A 9,234-nucleotide genomic window follows, 5' to 3' on the forward strand; every position below is an offset into this window, starting at 1 on the left:
AACAACACCATGCCGCACTGAACAACATTATGCCGCACTGAACAACACCATCCCGCACTGAACAACACCATGCCGCATTGAACAACACCATGCCGCACTGAACAACATCATCCCGCACTGAACAACACCATCCCGCACTAAACAACACCATGCCGCACTGAACAACATTATGGCGCACTGGACAACATTATGCCGCACTGAACAACACCATGCCGCACTGAACAACACCATGCCGCACTGAACAACACCATGCCGCACTGAACAACATTATGCCGCACTGAACAACACCATGCCGCACTGAACAACACCATGCCGCACTGAACAACACGATCCCGCATTGAACAACACCATCCTGCACTGAACAACACCATGCCGCACTGAACAACACCATCCTGCACTGAACAACACCATTCCGCACTGAACAACACCATGCCGCACTGAACAACACCATCCTGCACTGAACAACACCATCCCGCACTGAACAACACCATGCCGCATTAAACAACACCATGCCGCACTGAACAACACCATCCTGCACTGAACAACACCATGCCGCACTGAACAACACCATGCCGCACTGAACAACACCATGCCGCACTGAACAACATTATGCCGCACTGAACAACATTATGCCGCACTAAACAACATTATGTCGCACTGAACAACACCATGCCGCACTGAACAACACCATGCTGCACTGAACAACATTATGCCGCACTGAACAACACGATCCCGCACTGAACAACACCACCCCGCACTGAACAACACGATCCCGCATTGAACAACACCATGCCGCACTGAACAACACCATCCCGCACTGAACAACACCATGCCGCACTGAACAACATTATGCCGCACTGAACAACATTATGCCGCACTGAACAACACCATGCCGCACTGAACAACACCATGCCGCACTGAACAACACGACGTCGCACTGAACAACACGACGCCGCACAGAACAACACGACGCCGCACAGAATAACACAATACCGCACAGAACAAGACAATACCGCACAAACAGTTTTAGATAATATTACGTCGCAGTCATGTGACGCGGACATGACGTCAATAGGCGGAACTCACGGCAAAATTATAATCCGTGGGCGTGGCTTGCAACAGGAAGTAGGAAAGCGGCAGTTCTGGCAAACAAGACACAGCGGTTAGTAACACGATGACTAACAAGGCAAATATTTTTGTTTTCAGCTTGCAACTTGACCGTCTAGAGCGTACAAGGTAATTACAACTGTTTTTTTTTAGCCCTGAAAAGCGAGGGAGTGTGGCGTTTGGGAGGAATGTCGAACTCGGCGTCTGCTTCCAGCCACAGACGCCAAATTTCGACGATCATTTCGACTGGTCAATGGTTGTAAATTATTGCGTTGACTAAAAACTTTATTTAACTCTACTCTTAACTTTGCCGTTTCAGATATGCGGGTATTACACCGCGGAAATGACGTCAATAGGCTGAACTCTCGCCAAAATTCAAATCTGTGGGCGCAATGGCCTTGAGCGAGACACCGGATACAAACACGACGATTATCAACAGAAATATCTTTATTTTCTGCTTGCAAGTGGACCGTCTAGAGCGTACACGGTAAGTACAACTCATTGTGTTTAAAAAGATTTACGTTTGTGTAGTTTGCGTTGCGTTGTATCTGTGAATGTTGGTTGAGGCTAAATGTTAATGTTTAATTTCATTCCTTTAGGTTCCACGGTGTTTGTTGGCTGTATGTTTTCCACTGCAAGAAAAGGCTCGTATCATTGACCAGCAGGAGCTACAATGGTGAGTACCCCTTTCGTCTTCCATTTATGTTAAACACTTCCTATTTCATGTCTAACAGTACTCGATTTAACAAATAACCATAAATAAATACAGTGTGGGCAGTCACGTTAACATATGTGATTATCCTGCCTAATATGTTTATCACAAATATGTCACTAATCACTAATATGTTTATTTGTTTATCACAACACCTTTGGACCTTCAGCAATCGATTATTTCCCTTCATCTACATAGAGACAGAACGATGGTGTCTTAAACATCTCATTCATTTCACCAAATAACTTCACGCAGGTGGATAACGGCCGTCTCGGTCACGCTATGTTGCGTGATGCAGTTTTGAAGAACCAAATGCATTTATTCAATGAATAAGTCAAGCTAGTTCTATGTTTATGATGTTGTAAGTTACGGTACCGATTGAAGTTGAGTTCGAAGCCAGTGGAAAACAGCGCTGCGTTTGTGCTCTCCAGGTACAAATGTTGTGATCTCTGACTGACGACCGGGCGAGACTCGAGTAAGAGATGTCCAAACGAGCTCCGGCAGGGCGGGCCAAGGCGGAGCGAACGGACGCCCTTCAGGCCGCCAATGACGAGCTGAGAACCAAACTGATGGACGTCCAGTTAGAACTTCAGCAGGAGAAGAACAAGGTGAAAACCTCAACAGACAGACACTGCCTGCCTCCCTGCCTGCCTCCCTGCCTGCCTCCCTGCCTGCCTCCCTCCCTCCCAGTTTTCCCGATGTAGATTAGACATGCGTGTGCCATGACTGTGTCAGCCTACATCAACAAATGCACCGAGGACGTCAGCACCACTAAGAATATCATCACCCGGGGCAACCAACGACCCTGGATGACTGAGGAGGTACGTCAAACGCTACGAGCGCGGAACTCTGCCTTCAAGTCTGGCGACAAGGAGACACTGAGGACAGCGAGAGCCAACTTGAACCGTGCCATCAGGATAGCGAAGCGAGACCGCAGTCGAAAATTTCAGGATCGTTTCCACGACGTCAAAAACATCAGGAGTATGTGGCAAGGCATACGGGCGATTACAGACTACAACTCACCCTCCCCCCCCCCCGGTGGGTGTAGTTGATGCTGACTTTCTAAATGGTCTAAATAACTTCTTTGGGAGGTTCGAGGCACTAAACGGCACTCCAGCAGTTAAAACTGTCCCCCATCAGGAAGAGGAGGTACTCTGCCTTGACTCCGCCGATGTGTTGAAGACCCTGAGGAGAGTCAACCCCTGTAAGGCCCCTGGCCCCGACAACATTCCTGGGCGTGTGTTCAGGGAATGTGCAAGTCATCTGGCTGGGGTCATCACAGACATTTTTAACACCTCGCTGGGCCAAGCCACAGTGCCGGCGTGCTTTAAGACTGCCTCCATCATTCCGGTGCCGAAGAAACCTCAAATCACCTCATTTAATGATTACCGGCCTGTTGCACTGACTCCGGTTATGATGAAGTGCTTCGAAAGGCTGCTTAAAGGTCACATCGTTTCCAGACTCCCCCTATTATTTGACCCGTTCCAGTTTGCCGACCGGCAAAACCGCTCCACTCAGGACGCCATCTCCTCCGTTCTTCACCTGAGCCTGGCTCACCTGGAGGAGAAGAACACCCATGTGCGGAGGCTGTTCCTGGACTTCAGCTCAGCGTTTAACACCATCATCCCACAGCATCTGGTAGGAAAATTGGAACACCTGGGCTTCAACACCCCCCTTCGCAACTCCTCCTGCACGAGCATTTTAATTAAGAGAAACAGGGTGGGTGTAAGAGTGGATTGAATAGAGGAAGCCCTTGACCTCTAGTCAAAACATAGCAAGGGGTGTTTTACGACTTTGTGTAGGAAGGGATAAGCGATAGGGATAAATAAGGGATAAATAATATTATTTATTACAGGTCGCAGTCAAAGTCAAAGCAACACAATGATACGATAAAGATAATCTGGAAAACCCTGACACACCCTGTAGTTGTCACTTTTGGAAAAGACGAGCGTCCCTCCAATCATCGCCGGTGACGTGTTTTTCAGGCTCTGGAGACAGGAGCTCATGTCAGAAATGTCATTGTGAGTCGCGTTTGTTTCTGCGCCGGAGCCGTTCGTTCCCTTTGCATCCAAAGAATCTCAAAGGCGGATTATTTGTGTCGACAGGAGAGAGATTTGCTGCTACGATACCGACGTCGAGAATCTCTGAGGAGGAACAAAGCGTGAGGTCCTGCAAGGTGAGTCTGTTTGTTTGCGGCTGCTTGGTGTTGCGCAAGATGAAATGGCCTTTTTCTCGCTATCGTTCCTCTCGTCGATTCATCGTGAGGTGTCGCTTCAGTTTGTTCAGAGAGATGTTTGCTTCCGCGCCCGCAGGTCATCGAAACATTTTACGGCTACGACGAAGACGTGTTGGTGATCTCGGACGGATCGTCCTTGTCTTTTCACACCGACAGAACCCCCGACACGGAACCCGAAGAGGTAGCCCGCCATTTCTGCCAGCGTATTGGCACCAAACATTCCTCTTCAGCCTGGAATCGGACTCGTCTTTGCGTCGCGGGTGCTTTGTCGCCGGTCTGACTGATTCTGGTACTAGTGCTGTGTTGCATTGGTGTGTGCATGAAGAGGCGGAGCTTCGCTACCGCCAGCTGACGCAAGAATATCAAGCGCTGCAACGAGCCTACGCTCTGCTAGCCCAGACCAGCGAAAGGGGACTACGACGCCGAGAAGGAGATCAAGGTGGCGCCCCTTCCCGCAACCCCCGGCCGGGTCGCAGCCTCCCCGTTCTCACCCAGCCTCGGGTGTTCTCTGGTCTGAAAGGAGGAGGAGGAGCCTCCCTCCTCCTCCTTTCAGACCAGAGAAAAGCTGATGGTAGAAATGGGTCACTATCAAAGCAGAGTAGCAGATCTGGAGTCAGCGCTGAAGCAACAAGGACAGGTAAGCTCATCAATGAGCACACCTTTTTCTCAGACAAAATAGCTACATTCTTCAGTCACTCATCCGTCTGGCATTACTGGACCAACCCCCCCCCCCCCCCCCCCCCGAACGTGGCTGGGAAAATGCGGAGAAAAGCAAATGTCATTTTCCAGTCAACCAAAGAATTTGTGGATGAAAATGACACAACATTCCAAAGCTGTCCACGCGTTTGTCTCTTCTAGAATGTCAAGTGGGTGGAGGAGAAGCAGCTGCTGCGTCAGAGCAATCAGCAGTTGGCCGAAAAGGTGACGGAAAGAAAGGCGCTGGGCGGAGTCGCTTGGCGTCACACCTGTCGGGAAGCCCCGCAGATGAGGTCTGACTGTCTTTTCAGGTCAGGCGGATGGAGGCGGAAGAAGCGCGTCTGAAAGAGCACATCCAGGATATCCGAGACCAAAACGAACTGCTTGAGTTCCGCATCCTGGAGCTGGAGGTGGGAAGACTCGCACAAGCGTGTTGAGGCCAGAGATGTGACGGACGGACGGACGGACGGACGGATGCATGCCTCTGCCTTTCAGGAGAGGGAGTGGCGCTCCCCCGTCTTGAAGTTTCTGCAAGTCCGTTTCCCAGACGGCCTCAGCCCTTTGCAGATCTACTGCGAGGCCGAGGGCGTGAGCGTAGGTAAGGCGTCCCTCGCAACCCTAACCTTAACCCGAGGTCCCAGAACACCTTACATTGCTCCTTGCGCCTTTCCCCCGGACATCGTCATCAGTGATCTGATGAAGAAGCTGGACATCCTGGGCTATAACGCCGTAAGTGTATGTCGAACTCCTTATGTTCGCACTCCACGAGACTCGGCGGCTCAAATGTGACTTTTGGAAGGCTTTGCGCTGAAAGAAGCTTGTTGAGGCTGTGCCTTTGGGCTCTTGCAGAATCTCACCAACGAGGAGCAGGTGGTCGTGATTCACGCCAGGACCCTTCTCACCCTAGCCGAGAAGGTAACGCGCACGTCCACGCACGCTCTCGCATTCTGCTTATGTGACAGCAGCCTTTCCTCAGTGGTTAGAATACATCAAAGTGACCAAGTCAGCACTTCAACAGAAGATGTTGGACATTGAAAGTGAGAAGGTAGACAGACACGCGACATCAGCCAAGGGGAACTCCGGCAATGTGCCCCAACAATTCTGACCTTGAGCTGTGCTAGGATATGTTCTGCAAGCAGAAGGGCTACCTGGATGAAGAGTTGGACTTCAGGAAGTGTTCCATGGACCAGGCTCATAAGGTAAGCCGCCCTCAAATCTCCCGCCGGACCACTGATGGACGAGGATTGCGGCCCAGAGGATCCTGGAGCTGGAGGCCATGTTGTACGAGGCGCTACCGCAGCGGGACTGCCCCGCCACGGACGGCGAAAAAGCCAGCCACGCTGGCGTGAATGACGTGCTGACGGCGGATCAGAGAGAAGAGCTTAGGAGCGCCGTGGACCAATGGAAGCGAGCCCTGATGTGCGAGTTGAGGGAGCGCGACGCTTGCATCCTCCAAGAGAGAATGGATCTGCTGCACAGCGCGCAACAGGTAAGGGCCCAAAGCCAGCCCGGCACTTACTTGCACGCTTACTGGCTTTTGAATGCCACTTTCCATTTGTCCGTCCTAGAGGAACAAAGAGCTGAAAGAATTCATCGAAGCTCAGAAGAGACAAATCAAACAATTGGAGGAGAAGTTTCTGTTTCTCTTTCTATTCTTCTCCTTGGCCTTCATTCTGTGGCCCTAACACCAGCTGGTGAGTGAGCTCCAGCGGCACCGCACTCGACACCTCCGATACACTGCCAGCCGGTCTCAGACGTTGGCAGACGCTCCGATGCCAACGTATACCCCCCGCCACGGTGACAGAGGCACCGCGTCACACCGGCGCTCATCCAATCAGAAGGCAGGAAAAGCAAATTCACATGCAAGGCACTTTTGAACCAGAAGAGAGCGCCACAAAAAACGGTTGTTGCCCCAAACGCGCACTAAAAAGGGTCAGAATAACAAGAGTCCCACTGGCCAGCCGGGGCCACCCGTCCAGCTGTTTCTTCAGGGGGGAAAAAAATTGGAGTCACCGGTGAGTACATTTTGCATTTAGCTCTGCTTTTCTGCTTCTGTCTTCAAGTGTGTGGCATCCTGCGATCAAAGATTCAGCCAACCCCAAAGCGGTTGACCTCAACGTCCCACCACCATGCCTACCAGAGCAGGTGACGTGATGCTTTGGACATCCTTCCGTCTCAGATGCCCAAAAGTACTCTTTGCCACATCTGCGGCAATACGGTGTCTTTTCAAAGGTGCAAATAAATCCAGCGTGGGCGGAACACGCACGTCTTCGGTTTTTCCCGCTTTGTTTGTGTGACAGCTGTTGTGAAAATTTTATACAAATAAAGTTGTATAGTACAGGTTTGGCCAAGCCGCAACTCCCGAACCGCATGCGGCTCTTTTATGTTCATATCAACATTTGTGTGTGTGTGTGTGTGGGGGGGGGGGGGGGGGGGGTTTGTGCGTGTTGGCTTCACTTGAGTTCAATTTGGTATTTTGGTCAAAAGCGCATGTGGTGAAATTCCACAAAGTAGGATGGGCAAACACATTTCTTTAAACTATGAGTGTCAATTGGGCTCTCGAAATGGCAGGGAAAAGATGCACAGCAAAACGAAAATACGGAGATGAACACAGGACGTTTTAATCAGAGTGGGAAAGTTTCTATTTTTTGTTGAACGTGATGGCAAACCATTCTGCCTGATATGTCAGACCTCAGCGCATTTCAAAGATTCAAATCTTCAGCGCCATGCACTTCAGCTCACTCCATGCTAACATTGATCAGGCGTCGAACCCGCATCATCATGCTTAAGAGGTGGCCATGCTAACCAGTGCGCCATTATGTCAACGCATAATAACTAAGTCTACTGGTCAAAACAGCGGTTACTATATGACGTCGCTACGTCGTGGTCACGTGACGCAGACAAGACGTCAATGGACGTGGGCAGAGTTAACTTGTTTAAAAGGGAGTAGGCAGAAGAAATATTTAATTTATTTAAATCTATTTTGAGTGCACACCATTATGCCAATGCATAACAACTGTAAATCTACTAAACAAAACAGCGGTTGCTATATGACATCTGCCACGTCGTGGTCACGTGACATACGTGACGTCGATGGGCGTAACTTTCGCCGGAATTCAAATCCGCGGGGAGAGTTAACTTGTTTAAAAGAGAGTGGGCAGAAGAATTATTTAATTTATTTAAATCTATTTGGTGTGTGCGCCATTATGTCAATGCATAACAACTGTAAGTCTACTAAACAAAACAGCGGTTGCTATATGACGTCTGCCACGTCGTGGTCACGTGACGCGGACGTGACGTCGACGCCTACTTTACATCCCACCGATCACAGGACCCCTCGGCTGCATAACCGTGCCCCCTTCCCAACCAATCGGATTTGCTATACGCGAAAACGACGCCAATGGAAAGAGCTTCCGCCCAAATTTAAATCCGTGGGCGTGGCTCGCAGCAGGAAGTAGGAAAATGGCGGCGATGTTGACAAAGACACAGCGGATGGTAACATACGACTAACAAGAGAAATATTTTTATTTTCTGCTTGCAACTGGACCGTCCAGAGCGTACACGGTAAGTACAACTCATCGTTTTTAAAAAGAAGTACTTTTGTTGCCCTGAAAAGCGAGTGAGCGTGGCGTTTGTGGGGGACGTCGAATTTCGACGATTCTTTCTGGTCAACGGTTGTAAATGATTGTGTTGATTAAAAAAGAAAACTTGATGTAACTCTACTTTTAACTGCCGTTTCAGATAGATTTGGAATTGCATCACATCCAATTTTGCCTAGAGCGTACACGGTAAGTAACACTCGTTGTGTTTAAGGAGATTTACTGTCAGGCAGGGGACAAGACGGAGGACTCGGATGCAGAGTCGTTTCTCTCTGGGTTTTATTCCAGCAAGCACACTGAGCAAAAGTACAAATCAAATCGCCTCTTGCGAGGGAAAACACGTGGCAAAAAGTACAAACAAAAGGTGTCGCACTGAGGCGAGTCAAAAGGCTAAAAGTACAAATCAAAACGCCTCTTACGAGGGAAAACACGTAGCACAAAGTACCAACTAAAGGAGTCGCACTGGGGCGAGACAAAAAGGCGATGGGGACCAAGGCACCAACAAAAGCGTCGCTCGGTGGCGAGACAAAAAGGAGGGTTCTTACAGAGAGTTCGGACATCAAGGGATCGCTGGTGGTCGGGACGAGGCAAGACACACTGGCACAAGACAAGGGGAAGACACGGACTAAATACACACAAAAGGGCGGGGGTACAGGTGATGACAATTAGCGTCGATTACGCAGGTGCACACAATCGGGATCAGGGAAGACAAGACAACCAAACACCGAGGAAGGAAACACGAACTGAAACGGAAGGGATGACAAAATAAAACCGGAAGTAAAGTTACGACAATTGACGAGACAAAAAACCGAAAAAATAAACGCGACCGCATGACAGAACCCCCCCCCTAGGGCCGGATCCCAGACGGCCCAGGAGCCCCAGGG

The 9,234-nt window shown here is 49.9% G+C and overlaps 2 long non-coding RNA genes across 2 annotated transcripts; both read left to right on the forward strand.

Annotated features, from left to right (window-relative positions):
* The first annotated feature begins 3,840 nt into the window (after window positions 1-3,840).
* On the forward strand, window positions 3,841-4,495 carry LOC148378600 (uncharacterized). The gene is made up of 3 exons (XR_015855757.1): window positions 3,841-3,995; window positions 4,132-4,236; window positions 4,381-4,495. It is a non-coding gene; the product is annotated as an uncharacterized LOC148378600 (long non-coding RNA).
* A 325-nt stretch (window positions 4,496-4,820) lies between these two features.
* Window positions 4,821-5,331, forward strand: LOC148378601 (uncharacterized). Its single transcript, XR_015855768.1, has 3 exons — window positions 4,821-4,976; window positions 5,063-5,161; window positions 5,247-5,331. It is a non-coding gene; the product is annotated as an uncharacterized LOC148378601 (long non-coding RNA).
* The last annotated feature ends 3,903 nt before the right edge of the window (window positions 5,332-9,234 follow it).

This window comes from Syngnathus floridae, unplaced genomic scaffold (genome assembly GCF_059516105.1).
Source record: "Syngnathus floridae isolate MCC-2025c unplaced genomic scaffold, RoL_Sflo_1.0 HiC_scaffold_33, whole genome shotgun sequence".
Lineage (NCBI taxonomy): Eukaryota > Metazoa > Chordata > Actinopteri > Syngnathiformes > Syngnathidae > Syngnathus > Syngnathus floridae.